Raw genomic sequence first — 19,267 nt, forward strand, 5'->3', positions numbered from 1 at the left:
ACAGGCAAGTTGGAACAGGAAGCTGTGATATTACTGTACAGTGCTTGAGGTTATGAAAAATAATTAGAGATATGTGTGAAAAAAAAACATGTTTTGATGTGGCATATGAAAGTTTTCACAGTATTCATTGTTTGAACTTTTAATTTATCTCCAAATTACAGTCATTATTCTTTATCAAATTTAGTTATTCTGTGGAAAATAACGCTTGGAAAGTATTGCATCAAAATGTTAAATATGAGTAAATGAGTGAGAAAAAATGCCTAGCAACTGATTTGAAAATTGTTTCAGAGCTATTTCAGGTACAATATTTGCTATGAAATGTGTGTCTCTGAATGGAGATGCCTGTTTCCCATCATATGTGTAATAACTGCCTATTAGAGGGAAAGTATGAAGATAAATGGAAAGTTTATTTTCCATTTTATCCAATTTCAGCACATTTATTTCATTACAAACTCAAACCTTCTTAAAAGAAATATACAAAGTAAAATTAAGACCAGCTTCTCTTGTTTTGTTTTGTTTTTTACCGTGAAAGCTTCACTTGCAGTTTTTTTTTTCTAAAAGCAAAACTGAAACTAAGAATGTAATTAGAGGGAAGGGAAACTAGAAAGTCAAATTTCAAAATACCAAGCAATCAGACTGTTAAAAGCAGTTTTTGGTGCCCCTTCAGAGTCTCCTGGCCATCCACAGACAGTACATAGAAAGTAATACCCCCCCCGACCCTTTCCACAGAGGAACACAGCATCTTACTGTTTCTATTCTATACCACCCTTACAGCAATAGGGTGTTTGTCTTGACAAATATGTTTGTCTTGCTGATTCAAAAGGAAATGAGTCTCTTTGCAACAACATACAGAATAATTTAGTGGTGCAGTGTTTTGGCAGAGGTTGATGATATCTAAAGAAATATAAGAAGATAAGGAGACACTAGGTGTGAGAAATGTTGGGATTGAGTCGGGGAAATATATAAAACATAGCATGAAAAATACCTTCTATTGGTTCTTTCAGGCCCAGTGGCTAGGCTAACCAAAAAAAAAACAAATGCATTGGAGACACACATTAACTGTAGCTGCCCTTGATCTGCAGTGTTTAGCGTGCTGTCGGCATGACTAATAAACACTTCATTTAGTTTTAATGGTGCCGGCATCTCTCTACAGCCTTCAAAAGTACCCTTTATTTGGGTCATTTACGGCTCTTCCTCAAGGAGCACCCAAGGGAGAGTAGATCCAGTCCAAATCTCTGTCTGCTGGAGCGCTCAAGGCCCGGAAAATTAATAGGGCTATCTGGGAAAAATAAATAAATAATAGGCTTTACCCCTGCCAAACGGCTCTAGGAGCTTATTAAGGAACCAAAAAAAAATAAGATAGATTAATATGAATTTTGCACCTTTAAATGGTGGGCCGAGCTACTTCATTTCTTGGTTTGTCTTTTTTAATTCCATTTCCAAGTGCACACTCTCCTATCTTCTTCTTGCTTTGCCTCTGTGTTCCTCTTCTACAATAATTGTAAACACAGCAATTATGGATTGTGTGAGACTTAATTACAGCTTGTGTAGAGCCCTAGGGAAGCTCTGGCGGAATGTTGCGGCTGATAAAAATGCCAGCTCATCAGCGCCCCTCCAGTGGTGGTGAGCCCCAGCGAGAGTGGACCAAAGGGAACCGGTCCCCCAGGGCCCTCCCAACAGAAGGACCAATTAGTATTAGGAGAGAATTAATCTTTATGGGACACAGCCACTCAAACAGGTCCTCCCAAGGTGAGGAGGAATTATTGCTTATTGGTTATAACGGCTGTTGTCTTTCCGGTCATTCCCTGCTCGGCTGAGCTCGTCTCGATAGACCAGATTGGCCTGAAGCTGACATGTGTTCTTCTGTAAATGCTGGATCAACACACAAGTTGGAGGAATATCCTGGATTGGTAAAAAAAAAAGAGTTAATCAAATCAAAGAAGAAAATATGCCTAATTTATTTAAAATGTTCATATTCACAGCTGTTTCAGTTATTTTTTCCTGAACGTTTTTATAAAATCAATTGGAGTGGGGAACAGACTATACATTCTTGAATTTAGACATTTACAGCTCAACCCTATTGTCAGATCCTATCAGGATGGGGCTCATACAGTGATCCATGCCTAGTTTAAGTATTGATTTCTGGCACACATGGCTCCATTAAAGTCCTGCCCATGGGTGTGAAAGGGTCAGCAAGGGAAGTTGTGGGCTGCACTGACCCCAGCTGCAGTTTACAATCGATTAACTCTGGCTGGGAAGGCAAAAAGTCTTGGGGAAGTATGCACAAAGCCCCCACACGCGATTAGGCTACATTAGCCCTCTGGTCAGCACTGTTCCAGAGGTTGCAGTAAGTTAATTAGTGCTTTCTTATGATATCAGTGATGACAGGACTAAAGCAGCTAGCATTGATCCAGCTTTACTCCATTTCAGCCTTGGAGACCAACAGACACATCCAACCTCCCTCTTGCTAATCGACCACAACATGCACACCGCTGCCTGTAAATGATTAGCCTGTGTGACTGCTGCTATGCAGTATAATCCGAGGAGTTCAGTTTGATATTTATAGATGATTCCTCTGGTTTATTTTGTACTGTTTGTCTATAAACAGTTGGATAACATATGAGGTAATTATATATTTTTATTTATGCTATCTTAAAGTGTGGTAAAGTATTTGTTTTTTGGGGGGTGGGGGGGGGCATCACATGACACTCACATGCACGCCGAGTGACATGTGCATTTTGGTTATTATTCTAGCCTATGTAATCGCCGGCGTCGGTTTGTTTGTCTGTTAGCAAGATAACTCAAAAAAGTAATGGACGTATAATTTCAGGAAATGTTGGGAATCTTACCAGGAACAGATTATTAAATTATTAAATCCAGATCAGAGATGGTGTAAATCCAATCACGGGGGGAATTAGCTGCTTTACGGAGGCCTGCGCTCGCTGAGGGTTTTTCCAGTTATCATTATTATTTTTGATTATGGATTTCCTTGTCTGGCCCCTCTTCTCAAGATAAAAACAAAGTCATACTGCACTCATTTCTTACTTTGGCCATTAAAGAGTAAAGTTGTCAGAATCTGACTGTCTCTGTTTCACTGGCTTACAGTACAACCAGCATCTCTCTGTCTTGTCATGTCAGTCGAAGTTGTTTGCATGCCATATTCATTTTTCCTCCTGCTTTGTTCTTGTCATTTTTTACTGTCCCGTCTTTCTTTCCGGCTTGTGCAACTTCTTTCTCTCTCCTCCCCTTGTCTCACAATACTCTCTTTGTTAAATGAAAGATTTACCGATAGTTCTTTCATGCTCTTTGTTCTTCCTCCTTTACAGTATGCTGCTCTCAATAATGTTTGTTTTACTAGCAGCTGAACTGCATTACACCTTCATTTCTCTTTGTCTATATCGCTCCATCTCCGCCTGTCTGTTTTCGCTTGGGGCCCAAGCCAAGTGAACAGCGACAGATGAAGCACCGTGTCTGTCAGCACTGTTGGAGGGAATTAATCAGAGAAAAGCTCTGATGAGTATTCAGAGATGCTTGTTTGAGATAAAGCCATCAGGTGTGTCTGATCCGTCACACAGTGACAGCCGCCTGAGGCGGGACACTGAGCCAGGTATTGAGGCCTGTTTAGTGCCCAGTCCTGCCTCAGGTGCTACTGGTCATAAGAGCACAGGACATAACGTTAACACCCACCAAACCGCCAAATGTGGGTTAAAATGAACTGTGGCAGCAATGACAGGCTGAATGTAATGGCTAAAGGTTATCTAATCATAACTACTCCTCTTTTATTTAAATGCAGCCTTTGAATGTTGAAGTGAATTATTGAAAATGTGTCGCCAGATGAGCATAATGAGGTTTTACTTTTCAAAGTCAAAGATTCTTGTCATCCATTGGATGTTTTCTATACCTTCACTCCTGCTACAGCAGTCATTTCCAATCTACTGTGAGACGTGCCCCCCACAGCCCATCCATTTGTGTTACTAATATGTTCATTTGAGTTCATTTCAAACTGAATGGCATTTAATTATTAACCACATGATCTTATTCATGTTTGCCTTAATACAACCACAAAGCTATTTTAGTTAGTTAGTTTATTTTTCTGTATACATTTTGAATAACTTTACAATCAGAAGTACCTTCTTACCTTATTGCTTACTTGCTTACCAATGATGAACAGGTTTGCTGGTTTAATTTGAAATGTATGCATTGTGGTTAAGCCGGGTCAGGTCTATTGACCTTTCAGGTGTACCAAAAATGACACATTCATATATACAAATACAATTACTGATATGGTTGTGCAGTGCCACTGTGAGACAGACGGACACTAAACTGTCGAGCGCCTCTGCATGTTCGCGGCTCAGCGTGGCCTTGTCTTTACATGCCAAGGGGAGTGCCTCTGCTTCTTTAGAAAGCCAAAGTGCATGTTATGGCTTTGTGACAAATCTCTGACATGACGTACAAATCAGATAAGAATTCAACCCTGAGGCCAGAAAGGGCCACTGGAACAAAAGTCTTTAAAATGTTACAAATTATGTGTTCTGCTGCAGAGAGAGAGTATATGTGATGTCCTCTTTGTGTCTGTGCCCAGTTACACATTCTTCAGGGTAATTTACAACATGGCTCGGAGCAGCTTGTTTAAGTTTAGAGCCCAAATGAAAGCGTTTGTGGCTTATTGGCATATTTTTCTTGTTAAGCAATGTTTAAGGTAGAGATCGACACGGCGGTAATTGCAGGTTTGACTCAGAGTAGGAGTTGAGTTAGCAGACATCAACGCTCCCCACCCGCCTTGGGAAGAAAAGAGTATAATAAGATAATGTTGCAGATAAAGCAGGAGGGAGGTATGTTATCCATTTAAATATTTCGCTGTTTGGGGAGTCGCATGGATCCTGTTGAAGATGCAAAGTAAATTCAAAGTATGAAGGGAAACATTTGAGCAGAATATAAACAAGAAAAAAAGTGGGACAGAAATTAGGACACGTCAGCCTGTAATAGTGGTAGAATAACAAACACAAGCCAAAATTAGTCTCTCACAATAAACTGACAGGGGTATGAAAACAAGCCTGTGCACATGATGCGAGATTATAATGAGACATTGATTGTTTGTCCTCAATTTCCATTTCAGTTCCCGCTCAAATTGAAGGCAGACAATTGTAAACACCCATGCCTATGTCTTTTCTGTATTCATTAGATTTCCTTCTCATGTTATTGAGCTGGAAGATCTAGATGAGAAGGTTTGTGCCACTTCCGGTTTGGGGAAGTGCTTCCTGTTTTCCTGACCATGTTTCTGGTTTTTCTGTGCTTTAGCTGGCGCTTATCACCCCGTTTACAGCCATGTGAATGTTGCAGCTAGGGTCCTCTGGGATGTTTGTTTGTGTTGTCTTTTATTATGTGATTTTTTAACTGCCACTGTGGCAAAACCGGAATGTGCCATTACATGTTGGCTGCTGCTGCAGTGAGAAAGCCCAATTATCATGGGTAGTTGTACAGTACCACACTTGTTTGTGTGTGTGTGTGGGTGTGTAGGTGTGTGTGTGTGTGTGTGTGTTGAGGTTGTTCTGGTGAGTAGCTGTCCTAAGCCCCATTGGCAGAGATGGCAGGGAATGGTTACGGTTACAGTGGTGACAGCGATTAGGAGGAAGGGGCAGACAGGCTTATAAGGGACTCCTCTTGTGTTTTGTGCCGGTTCTGCTCAGCAACAAGTTCTCCCTGTCTGTCTCCCCAACTAATTTAACTGCTGTCTGATGTTATAAAATCGTGCGTGTGATCCTGCCAGTGAAGTCATGTGCAATGTTCCCAGTTTACACAGTATGTGTGGCCAATTAGAGCGAGGGTTGCAAAGCTGATATATGGATTATAGGCTTTTATTCCTTCTTCCCTAATGTTGACCATTAACTGCTGTGTCATTAGTTGCTTTACCGACTGTGGTGGGACAGGAAGGCACACAGCCTGTCATACATATTTTCTTGTGGCTACATGGGATACAGGAATGTGCCTGTGAAACGCTGACAGTATTATGGGGGGGGACTTTGGTAAGTAAATTGTTGTAAGTAAACCAGGAACCACATTATATGTCTGCCATCTAATTAAAAAAAACAGCAGGTTGTTAATTTTGCTTTGACATTTGCCTCTTGCATTTTGAACATTGTTTAAAGGTTTGTTTATTGTAACATAGTCATGAAATTTGCCTTCGGCTTGTGCAAACCCACCGTTCAACAGGAGAAACGCTCGCGTGTATTGTGAGTTTTGCTGTTGATGAAGCTGCAGCGCATACAGTGTTATCATGTGCATGTTTTTTTTTTTTTGCCCGTGACACAGCACAGACTTGCTTTCAGTCTCTCCTATCCAGTGAGGCAGCGCAGTGAGTGGTGTCTAATGGAGCCTCTGGTGAATAATGAGTCCATACACTGGTAATGTTCTGTGCCGAGTAACGGCTGCATTGCTTTCTGTCCTGTTAACTCCGCCGGTGTAAGATTGATTGTGGTCTGCTCCGCAGTCATACAAAGACACTTCATTGCTTGAAAATGAAAATAAAGCTTCTTCCAGTGAAATGAAGAGCAATGGACACCAGGGCAGCTGTGGAAGACCAGAACTAGACGTGTAGAAAACCAGAACATCAACATGAGTGAGTGACACACCATGAAATAGGCACTGCTCCAATGAGACATATTTGTTTGCACATCACTTTCTGCTAATTGGGGTGAGGCATACCGTAGTTTGATATTTTTGTCTCAGTCAAGATGAAACTCAGTTGCCCCGATTAGGCCTCTCACTGTACTTCGTGATCCTCCACCAAGACGCTCCTTCAAATTACATTTGACACTGTGAAGAAACATCTAATAGAAGTGTGTAATGGGCTCTGATGACAAACTACACGGTTGGAAGACCATGTAATTTCCCCGCAATTAATTAAAGTGCATCCTCTATGTGTGTGTGTGTGTGTGTGTTGGCAGGGTTTTTTTTTTTTTTCGTCCTCCCTTTCTCTCACACCCAGCCAAACCAGATGCCACCAAATATCTGAAATAACATTGCCTGTCAACAGTAAAAAATGAAGACCCATACCCTAACAAAGAAAGGTACTTAGAGCTGGCAGAGGGAGGAAGATGCAGGGTTATTTATGCTCCAGTGCTTCTCAGTGTCCCGGTAAGGGTCCTCCTCAGCTCAACATCTGTACCTCCACCCGCCTAATTACCCACAACACCCCTGCCCAACTGCTTCCTAGTCTGTCAACACCTCAAAGCTTCCTGGAGAGGAGTAGAAAAAGGGAAAAGTGAGAAGTATTACTCCTTACTGGTCTTCGTCATACAGTTACAGCATTACATTTTTAATTGTAACAGTCACAGTGTATGGCTACATGGCAAGTTGCTAAATACATATAAAGCGTCTTTTCTAATTGGTTTTACATAGAAACATTTTTTATCCATGATGTTATTTTATAAAATATCCATAAATGTATTTAAACCATTTTGAGATCTACATACTAGCTGTTGCATTTTAGCTATGCTTGTATAAATATGTTTATGATAAAATGGTGCCGAATACTAGAACTAAGATTGTTAGTGACTCACAGTAACCTGTAAACCCCCGGAAAGACATAAAGTGATGTGGAAAAAAAAATATTCAGTGTATGCATTACATTACATAGTTAATGGTTTATTTTTACTTCAAGTTAGTTAGAATTAAGATTTTCAGTGTTTTGGCCAATTTATCTTTTAATTACTAACTATTATTAAGAAGATTTTGTGTTGTAAATTAGAATAAAAGTGTATTTTTACAAATAACATGGGTAAGTATTTTTTTTTAAATGTGAATTGAATAGGATAAAAAAAATGAATAAAATGGGTTAAAGAAAAGCCATTTGCTCTCCTCCTCACGCCGTTAGCTTTTTTCCCCACTTTGTTCTCAGACTTAACTTTTGTTATCTGTTCCTTTATTTATTTTCCAGCACTATATTGATTGAGGACAGAGAGCATTTAGGCCCATTTGGAGTATAATTCCCTTGACTTCACTTGTTTTTAGAAGTGAATGCGAAATGTACCACGCTTTATGTAAGCTTTGACTGGAGGTTTCAGGTTTGGGCTACTTGTGCAATTGATTTGATTAAAGGCATAACGCATTGTCTAATGGGTTTTACACATGGCTGAGTGGTGAATAATCACCCAGTGATTTCTGACCCAGAACTCGTCTTCACACCCCTCCTCCACTCATTTTTCTCACCTTCTCCCCTTTTCACTCTCTTTGAGCAAAGGACCTTACACTCCGTAGCTCACAGAAGAGGTAACGGAAATCAATTGAGTCCGTGATTTGAGTTTTTCTTTCCACTTTCCTCCTTCTCTGAAGTCAAATTGATTCCTTTGCTTGTTTTGCTTTCATAATAATTTAATCAGTAAATGTGCAAAAAATGAATTCACACCTCTTGGATGAGATCAATTCTGAGAATGATCAATTTCATCCACCGGCAAATTGTCTGCGTTTAAATATATTGTGTATGATAGGCGGTGTCTCGGTTGGGTTTTTAGTTTTATCGAGCCTGTGTGGAGATGGACCTGCTGCTCTGTGGATTGCAGCATATAAAAGATGGACTGAATATGTTCCCGGGGAATATTGCCCTCTCCAAGAGACCCATTCGTCTTGCTTTGGGAGGCAATCTTAGGTGCAGTAGATAAACTAATATTTGTGTATAACCTCAGTCAGACAATACAAATGATCGGATGATTTTTCATCTCCTTATGCATACAGGGAAATATGAAAAATTGAGATTTAGGAATATTTGCGGGGTCTGCGAGGCGGCTGGCTGGGCCGCTGAGTGCCCTGGGCCACGCTCCTCACCAACGACTGCCGAGTGAAGAGTGATGAGAGTATTATGCTCGTCTGTTTCCCGTCACTCTCCATCCTCCCCTCCCACCTTCTTCAGTCTCTCCCCTCACATCACAAATTCATACGGCCACTAGATGGAGAAAGAGGGAGGGAGCGAGGTAAAATTAGAGAGAAGTGTGCAGGCTTTGACTTTCTCCATATGCCTGCCACCCATGATTGACAATCTTTCTGTCATAATTCTCCCAGTCACTCTCGCTCCTCTTTATTGCCCCCACCCACCCACATCCACCACCCTACCAACACCAGCACCACTGCCAGGTCATTCCACTGACACACGCATACGCCCTTCAACCTATTTAGTATTTAGTATTATACTCCCTTCAACCTATGGCCACAAAATAAAGATATCAAAGGTGATACAATTCCCCCTGTGTGCTATTCTAAGGTGGCATCTGAGATCTTAAATCGCAGATGTCAGGAATTGCCCTTTTTTTCATGTATTTCACAGATTTGATACGCACCAAATTTATGGCTGCACCTTCAGCAAACACCTCACCCTGCACAGGTATTTTTGAATATTGAGCAGCTGCAGGTTTTTCACCAGGATCTGTCGAGAAAAGGGCACGTTTCCTTATAAGACAGATGCATTTGGTTTCCTAGAGCTATAACACCCCATTATCCCGTTCTGTCCTTCTTCCCTTCCTCGAAAAAATCTGCTGAATCCCACAGAATACAACCGTCAAGTGCAATTCACCTCACTGACACCCGCTGACATTGAGATGGTGACATTTACCCTCACACTCCACTCTCCTTCTCTGCAGGTTTGGGAGTTTTTATTTTCAGTTTATTGCATCACATCACGCCAAAGCCACTGTGTTTTCCCTTGAAAACCTTTCTCTTTGCTCTCTATATTTCTGCATTATCTCCCCTTTGCCCTCTGTTTTTTTTCAATATGTCTATTCTTCTCCCCCTTCTTATTTAATTTTCTACCCCCCCCCACTGCATCCCTATCCCTATCCCTTCTCCCTCTGTATTTTAGTGCTTTGCTACAAGGAAGAACTTCTCCCCTCTCCTGCCCATGATAAATCAGGGGTCTGAGCAATGGCACTCTGTCAGAGGCATCAGTCGCTAGGCTGATGAGATAAGCGGCACTCATCTCTCGCCCCCTGTATGGAGATTTATTGGGCTCGGATAAGCAACAAGCTAGCCATCACTCTCAGCCAAATAGACTCCCCGCCTGCATGTGTTTATTCTTATTGCACTGCCACAAACACTGCCGCTGTCGAGTAGCCCCCGGAGGCCTGCTCCGTGGTAGGGCAAGCCTAGCCCTGCTCTCTGGATCATTACCTTCTATTAGATCAAGAAAACAAGCCTCCACATTGGGGCTCTGATTGACACTGATGGCCCAATTTCTCTCTATCTCTTAGGACCACATAGTCATATAAAAAATAAGGCTATTGTTTATATTGGCTCCTCACATCTGAATCTCAGCGGTGTAGTCCTCTTTTTATACACTTGTAAGCCCTTCTTTTTGTACTTTGTAGATAAGAAAATTCAAGATTTTTGTTGTTCTCGTGCTTGGCTCAGACTTTATGTAATTTTATATTGGAGTCAAATATTAGTAGGCATTCAGGAATTTCAGTTTACATCCTGGCTACACAAACAATTATCTGACAAATTGAAGCTTGCATGTAGAATGTTGATAAAATAATGACCTTCAAGCAGTTTACTGTTTAATTATTATACTGTAGTCACCACATGCAACCACAGTGGCCACTGTTCAGCAGGATTACAGTCTCACTCTCTACTCCTCAAACTGTTGTGGACAGTATTAATTTCATGGGACCAGCATTCTAACACATTAACTGTTGCCCGACAGCCGCAGGCCAGGATGTGTACCTTGCAACCTCTTCTCCCTTTACTCCATCCCTCGCCCCACAAAAACACAATCCACTCACCCAACAAGTTCTCCACAAATTGCTTTTACCCTCCTCACCCCACAAGTGTACAAACACACACACACACACAAACTTCTTCCTGAGTGGGGTAGCAGGGGTTAGTTTTCAGCACTCAGGTTATATTTAATCTTGGCTGGTGGATGAGGAGGCTTTTCTCTTTATGAAAGGTATTAGAGCAGCACAGTGTTTTCACTCGGCTTTACACTCTTCACCCACGCTTTTCTTCCCCTGACCCCTGCTACCATGTGCCAGGGAGGAATTTGATAAAGTGACACCAGGCTCCCGCTATCTCTTCCTCTCTATCCATCTCCCATCGCAGTCTCAGATTCTAATAGTCTGTCTGGCAGGTCTGGACTACCTCTCATCTCATCAGTGAGGTTGCACCTTTGGGCTGCCCTCACTCTCTCTCTCCCTTCACTTGACTTGTCATTTATTTTTCTCCTGAAATGGCCAGCAAACCAGCAAGTCTGATTCAATCTCCTACATCCTTAGGCTGATGTACCGGACAGGGCCACTTTCTTGTGCGATGGTGCTCACAGGAATGAATAAGGGCCAGGGTTTTACAGCTGGAACAACAGGCGCCCATATCTTTCAACTGCCGGTCAACTCATCCTTTGCTCTTACCTCACTGAACCTAAACCTTCAGGGAGGACTTTCTTACACCATACATTTTTTAAAACACACTTTCGCAAGCTGAGGGACTTGCACTCTGACAGAATACTGTATCATTCAACTTTTCTTCTGGATCCTTATATGACTCACGCCAACCCTAGTTGATCTGTGCTACTCCTACTTAAGGACCACATTCTCTTTGATCTAACTTAAGCTACATAGAAAAGTAAGAAGCAGTCAGATAGCTCCAACAGGGGGGTTTACAACACACTCTGAGAAGCAGGGGATGCTTTCCATTCTGCTTCATGTTGCACCCCGGGATTCTCCTCACTTCACTATCATGCATCAGCAGACATTTGGTCATTAGGTAGATTGACAGTGATTGTCTGGCCTGCGGAACCGAGGCAGCCTCTTCTAGCCTCAGATGCCTGCTTTGAAATGCACACATATAGATTCTGTGTGGGTGAACAGAATTAACAGAAACCGTTACATCAAAGGAAATCAATAATGGTGTGAAATATGTGGTGGACTGTGCAGAAATCACATTTTGGACAGGTTGCTACTCCATGAATGATTCTGTATAGGTTTTAGCTGCATTTGTGTTTTGCCTCCTTGCCGATCACACCACCAGCTCTGAAGAAAGTGAAAGGTGGACAGTAAAATATTCTGTTAAGCAAAGCAGACTCTGCTTCGTCCAGCTTCTTTTCCTGCCTCTTTTAATTGTTGTCTTAGTTGTGTGTATGCTTACAGAGAGGACAACAATATCAATGTGTGTGTGTGTGTTGGAGGGGATCCTCTATTATTCATCAGTGGTAAAGAGTGAAAGGAGCTGGCAACATCTGTGGATTTATTGATCCCATCCTCTGGTTTTGTGCCTCCGCTCCGCCGGGGGGAGGGGGCAATGAAGTGGCCTCATCCCAGATGCACACCTCCTCTGTTGAGTCAGGGAAGATGCTCGGCCCCCCGCTCCTCTGCCCTGGACAGCCGACCACCTGGAACTGAGACATTAGTGACATCATTGTTTAGGACTGGAGTGCCCTGCCTCGCCAGCGTTTAGAGACTCCAGTGCCATGACATTAAGAATCACATTAAATCTGTCCTCTACTGTTGTTGCACTATAAGAAAAAAATATGGAAATGATTTTTACGATTTCTCCTTTAGTGTCATATTATGCCCCATGAATTTAAGCTCATAATCATACATTAAAATTAAGCTTTAAACTTTGTCTTTTGTAAATGGTAAAATGTCTTGCCCTTTCTGTACTAGTTTATAGTTGGATTAATAGTATTTTCTCTATGAATAATATTGATTTTGGAAACTGTCACACAAATATTGGCAGTCGGCAAAATGTTGCATTTTATGAAGGATGTGTAAAAATCATTTGGTAATTGCGTGCCACCTGACCATACAGTATATCTAACTCTGTTAAAGGCCTCCATCATGAGCTCTATTGCTGTATTTCCCTCTCCAACCATTTTACTACCGCCGTGCACAAACACAAGCAGTCTAAATTAGGCCATCCCCCTTTTAATACCACAGAGAGGGGAGAAGTAGCCATTATGAATTATCCATAATTACAGCCATTTCCTCAACTAATAAAACAGCTAAATCTTTACTGCAAAGGTTAGCTTACATGGCATGCAGAAAACCCACTATTTCCTGTGTCTTTGTGTGTGTGTTTGTGCATGCGCGTGCACATGTAGGTGTACAAGTTCATGCATTCAGGTTTATATGCTGGTGAGTAGTGTGTAAAGAGCATGTGTGTGTGTGAGCATGCAGGAGAGCTGGTTGGCTGGCAGGGCCTATAGTGCCATTAATTTAACGTGGCCTCCCTATCACCAGCCACAGATGCCTATAGACACGTAAATGAGTCTCCAGTGAACAGTGGGCCGGTTCAGCCAGCCAGCTCGAACCTAATGGGCTGGAAAGCCAGCGTATGTGACGGCAGGAGATGAGGGCCTTATTTACAATGGCAGACATTATTGGATGGATGCTGATTCACTGATTAACACATCAGCCTCCTTCACCTCACGCCCCCACCCCCCAGCAGTTCTCTTCATCTCAGCCCTCCCTCTCTCCCCTCAACCCTTGAATTACACACATGCTGTATGTACCGGTACATACAAAAACTCCAGAGACAACTGCATCATTGTCTCCTTCTTTTCTTCTCTTCCTGACTTCACTCACCACCACTCACATGTCCATACCAATAAATGTTGCATCTACACACGCTGAGCTACACGCATGCACACACACACACATTATCCAGTGTTGAAAATGCATGCTGGCAGGTTGCTGAGAAGGGAAAGCCATCTTTGAATGATTGCTACTGTGGAAAGATAATGTTTCTCATGCCGTGCCAAAGGAGGCGCTGATGGAGGAAGATGACTTTTTGAATGGTTAAATGGGTAAGCGGTAGATCATGGTGGCATCACTCCCACCATAAATTCCTCCCTTTTTCCCTCCAGTTCTCCTTTGCTCTGCCTTTCTCTCGCTCTCTTTCCATCGGCTACATCGTTTATTGAAAAGGCACAAGGAAGCAGCCGATAAGAGAGGCAAGGCTAATGTCACGATTTGTGTCAGTCATGCTGTACGATTTGTTACAATTGCGACACTTATCGCGATATAATATGTTTATTCTGGTCAATTAAGTGGCAATGGAAGGCTCCTGCATTTAAAGTGTCACATGCAAGATAGGACAGGGTGAGGCTGATCAAAGAAGATGGAGCTAATCTAATTGCACAGTATCTCATGCTGCTGCTCGTTCCATTGCCACTGCAATTGTCATTCTGCATATGACTGATGCATTTAAGGCAAAATCCCTATTCTGTCACATAGGTATCAATAAACTGACACATTATTCCTACTATAGATACTGTTGCTGCCTGAAGACGTTACTCGATGTTGTTGCTTAACATACACAACAGCAGAATTCATTGCACATTACACACAAAGGCAAGGCGAGATACATTTCCCACACACGCCGACACTAAAATATTAAAACATAAAAATCATGACAGAAATGTGAGTGCCCAGCAATTATGTAAACAATTGTGCAAAAATCTGCATAGCTGTACAATTTAATTTACACACAAAACACTGATAGAATCCTTTGATCAGCTTGATTATTAGCACTGTACACAAAGCACTTATGTAAACACACACACACAGACGCGCCCTGCAGAAATGAATACATCAACACAAATTCAACCAGACAGTTGCTTGCACGCATGGTCACATATAACCTGTACATGGCGAAGCATGGATCCCAAAAGAGTCTGAATATACATAAAAACATGCAGGCAAGTCAGTGAAGGCAGCCTGTGTAGCAGACCAGTGCTTTCATTGATCTGGGAGGGTTCATTAGGTAAGTGCTGACATCACAGATTGATGTCTCTTTAAACCAGTGCCAGCTCAGGAGCTGACAAGGAAAATCAGCACTATTGACTTACGTTGTGTGTGTGTGTGCAAGTGTAAGGGAGTATTTTCCTCAACGGCACACTAAATACCCTTGTCTTTGCTGGAATCCTTGGGTGTAGGTGTTCACTAATGTTGCTAGTTATACACTCAGCCATGCGGCTAAGGAGCCTTTCAGCTCGTTTGTGCCTCTACGCCACCATCCATCCATCTGCCATGGCAGAGTGGGGAGGAGATGGAGTGGAAAATGAGGGTGAAGAGTAAAAGAAAGAACATAAGGTGGAGAAGTCGGCATTGATGGGATAGCATCACTCTCCATCAATATTTCATCGGCACATTCAGGAACTATGTTTGGTAATTGCACTATGATGTGCAGGTGCTGGACTAATGTTCAACACAGAGAGATCTTTTACAGCTCAACGATTTACATTTCATAAAAGGCCTTTAAGCTGTTTCCTTAAAAAGAGTTCCAACAAATATTTAGTAATTCATGTTATTAAAAAAGACCCCAGTCCCATCACCTTGTACTTGTCAATTGATTTGAGATGTCATTTGTATCTGATGCGTTTCTCTAATTAAGATCAGGGGAGAATCATTGGCATTGAGTGGCTACACACGCCCATCGATTGGACAAGAGAGTTGGGTGTGTATTGTGTCGACAGAATTGACAGGAATCACGCTAGTGGATTGTGCCACAGCTATACCAACTCTAGACCAAGGAACATATTCCATGTAATCAACAGTGTCCAGTTGTGTGATTTTGTGGGTCACTTCTGGTGTCCAGCTTTTTGAGTCTTTTGAGTTTCTCTGACCTTCTTCTTATGGCTTCAGCATTTGAAGCAGCTACTAAAATCATCCATTTCCTGTTTCCACATTGCAACTGTAACAAGCAACTGTGCAGCTGCTGATCTCCCTTTTTTTGTAATCCATAATGAAGTAGTCAATACTTTGTAATACATTGTAACAGCATTGACAACTGGAGATCAGCATCACGTAAGCCTTAAGCTCTGCTTGCAAACTGGTCTTTAAATGAGCAATCGATTGTGCAATTGATCTCTTTGGGAAAATGAACAGTGTCTTCATGTCCAGATGAAATGTATTTAAGCGATCTATAGGCTAGGAGAAACAAAAGGCCAATTGACTTATCTGGCTTTAATATATCAATACTCAAGATGCAGTATTTTTTTTCACAAAATAAAACTAAGTAAAACAGTTTAGAAAGTTTGCTCATACTTTATTTTACTCTGAGCTGAGCATAATGCAAAGTAAGTGTTTGGATTGCGGAATATGCCAAAGCAACGGCATGAATCCCTTCCAGGCCGCCACCACCGCAGGCACATCCCCATTGGCTGCCTGCAGGAGATTAAAGAGAATAATTGCCAGCTGATTGGCTGTTACAATTTTAATGGACCTTTGATGCGAAGAGTGTTTGTATTACCTTTTTCAGCAAGCATAATAATGGGATAGCGTTTGACACACTTAAGTAAAAGGTTTTTTTTTTTTTTTTTGGCAAAGCAGCGAAGCAGTCATGACAAAATCCATCGGTAGGTGCAACAAACATACTGACTGTAAAACAACAACACACCAATGCACTCTTTTACACCCAACTGCAGCTTTACCATCTCTTTGAGAGCAGCATGAAAGTACAGCAGAGCTCGTGCCCGTCAGATGCAGCTGACAGTCCCATGTTCGTACCTCTGCTTGGTGACACTAATCTCTTCTTGTAGGTGACCTACCTCTGCATTCCCAATCTGTCTGTGTGCGTAGGTGTATGTGCATTTTGTGTGATGTTGCAGAGTATGTCTCTTCTGCGGTTCCGCTTTGGAGGTCCAGGAAGGGTGAGCTTCTCACGGTTGTCATTTTAAGGTTGGAGAGCAATCATCTCCTTGAACATTCCCATCCTCATCCCTGCTTTCCGCCTGCTCAGATTAGTTCCTCTCCCTGAAAAGATTTGCATGCAAAATGTTTTTTTTTCCCTTATTTTTTTTCCTCCATTTTTCCTGTTTTATTTTCTTGACATGTTCTAAAATCTGCTTCTTTTTTCTACCCTTCTTTATTTCTTCTTCCTTGTTTTCCCCTCGACGCTGTAGAGCATTTTATTACAATTGTCAGAAAGAGTAACAATTATATTGTGGGCCGATTACGACAGGGTGTTTTACCCACAGATCACCAGAGCAATTAAAATCTGTAAATAAGGCTACCCCTGGTGCCTCAGCCCAAACAATGGAGTCCCATAGGAAGTGCTTGTTTGAAGGAGAATAGCGTGGAAGAGTGAGTTTCTCTCTGTGTGACTCTCTCTCTCATTAATTACAAGCCACTCCTTCAATCCAACACAACTGTGTCGATGGGCAGCTGTGCATAATCACATGACATACATTTCTGACACAAGATGAAGTTGTTTACTTTTGTGCAAGACCTTGCATTACACCACTGCACTTTGTTTTGCAGCATAGAAAAGATAATGCAGGCCTTCTGTAATTGTGCTGGCTACATCTATTAGGAAGAAAGACGCCTTCATGCATTCATTTGAAGAGTCCGACAAGCAGACACACAATCACAGATAAAATGTGGTGCTTTTCGTGTGGCAATGGGATGGATTTATAGGCTGTAAGGTATGACATGTTCAAATTGTGCTTTTAGTGGTATTCAAACAATGTGTTACATGCAAATCACCAAACTAATAACACGTGCATATTTCTGGTTGTAATGGTTTGGCTTTTTATGTTCAAGGGCCTTAACTCTATGCTTGTAGTTTGACCTGATTTTCTGACAGCATGTCTTAATAAAAGAAGGAATTTCAAATATTGTTGTCCTCCAAAATAATTAGAATCACTCATTTCCATTCATTTAATCTACTCCAAATAAGAACCTCCATCCTCCCTTTCTTTAATTTTGTTTCTTGTATGGACTTACATCTTTCCACAAACCAAAAATGTGCAATGCAGGTGAAAGTCTGATTCTGCCTTACCTATATGTGTGGGTGCTTATTTTTACCATGTGTTGAAGTTTTAAGCTCATTTAGAAATAATGGATAAGGTTAAATTAAGTTGATAGTACTAAGCTACCTTAACAATAAGCATGTGAGTTATTTCCCCTCCTTATTCTGTTATGTTAGATAATAATTGGTTTTCTTCCAACTCAAAACTTGAGCCAACACAGAATATTTCACAGTTTGTCCACTTCATAATGTTCTTGGCAAAAACCACAGGGTATTGCTACTAAAGCTCAGATGATGAAGTGTTCTTTGAACGAACAGCTTAACAAAATTTAAGCTAATTATTAGTACACGTATCCACGTTTTCTGGTTGTTCCTAGTAACCAGTGGTTAACATTATCTATTCCATTCACAGAGGTTCACGGTGTGTTGTGAGCACCCTGAAAGCCACAACTACTTTTTAGTGTTTCTTTTTCTTTGTAGAGACAAAAGGCCTCTTTGTAGTTTCTTGAGAAGACATGTGGAACATGTCATGTATTTGGTGTCAGGATGTACGCATACCGCTTCCGCAACCCCATCCTGCTTCATGAATTACTCACGAGTGGAGTTTGGGCAGGTTGAAGCAAAGGAACAAGACAGAGTGAAGAGGGGACTGTGGGAGTGTTTCCACTTGGCACACACTAAGATGATGCCGGGCTCCGTGGGCTTCACCACAGGCTGTATGCCTTACCAAGATCCTGTTTACAGTCAGCTAAAGAAGCTGCCAGGCACCCATTTCCATAATTTTGCCTGCGGTCCTCTGTGCAAACTAATTTCTCTTTGCAAGAGATGCACCATGAAGCTGCCTGCTCTATAATGTTCTGAATTTGCATTTTGTCTCTTCTGTTTCTTTCTTTTTATTCCTTCCTTCCTTCTTGATTTTCATGTTTCCATTTTAGTTTGTGTATGGTTGGGCAGATATATTCAACCTATCCAGAGTTGAAGCCTATGTTGTTGTGTTTTATAATTGATCATTTATGTAAGCTTGCATTTGTGGTATTTGACCACATATGTTTCATTTTGGACATGCACGTATGCATGTTATTCAAATAAACAGTATATCTAGTTTGCATATATATTTTTAATCTGCCATTATTTTACTGTACTTTTTTTTTTTACAACTGTTTCTCTGTTTGCATGCTACTTCCTGCTGTGTGCATGTCCTCGCTGCCTTGTATCTGTGTTTGTGTCTCTATACTCAAAACATTGTGAGAGCCTGCCTTACGCTGCTTCCCTCCTGTTCTTTTCTGTCATATGTTTGTGCAGATTTTTTTCTGCTTCAGCCACTTGTGTAGTTGCCATGTTCCTGTGCCTTTACATCAGTGAGCATCTGCTCTTTCAACAAGGTCCCCGTGGCCTCAAATGTCAGAGCAAGCAGCTGCCAGACAAGTGCATTGTGCAGTGGGCTTGTGGCTTGCCTCCTCTCATCCCTTCACGTCTTGCTCTCTGATGTTGACTTTGATTGAAAGTAAGTAGGCAGCAGCAAGTGGGAAAGAGA

General features: G+C 41.6%; 1 protein-coding gene across 1 annotated transcript in view; it reads left to right on the forward strand.

Moving 5' to 3' along the window:
• LOC137914848 (alpha-ketoglutarate-dependent dioxygenase FTO-like) overlaps positions 1–19,267 on the forward strand; it is a 120,961-nt gene that overhangs the window by 90,523 nt on the left and 11,171 nt on the right.

This window comes from Brachionichthys hirsutus, unplaced genomic scaffold (genome assembly GCF_040956055.1).
Source record: "Brachionichthys hirsutus isolate HB-005 unplaced genomic scaffold, CSIRO-AGI_Bhir_v1 contig_859, whole genome shotgun sequence".
NCBI classification, from domain to species: Eukaryota; Metazoa; Chordata; class Actinopteri; order Lophiiformes; family Brachionichthyidae; genus Brachionichthys; species Brachionichthys hirsutus.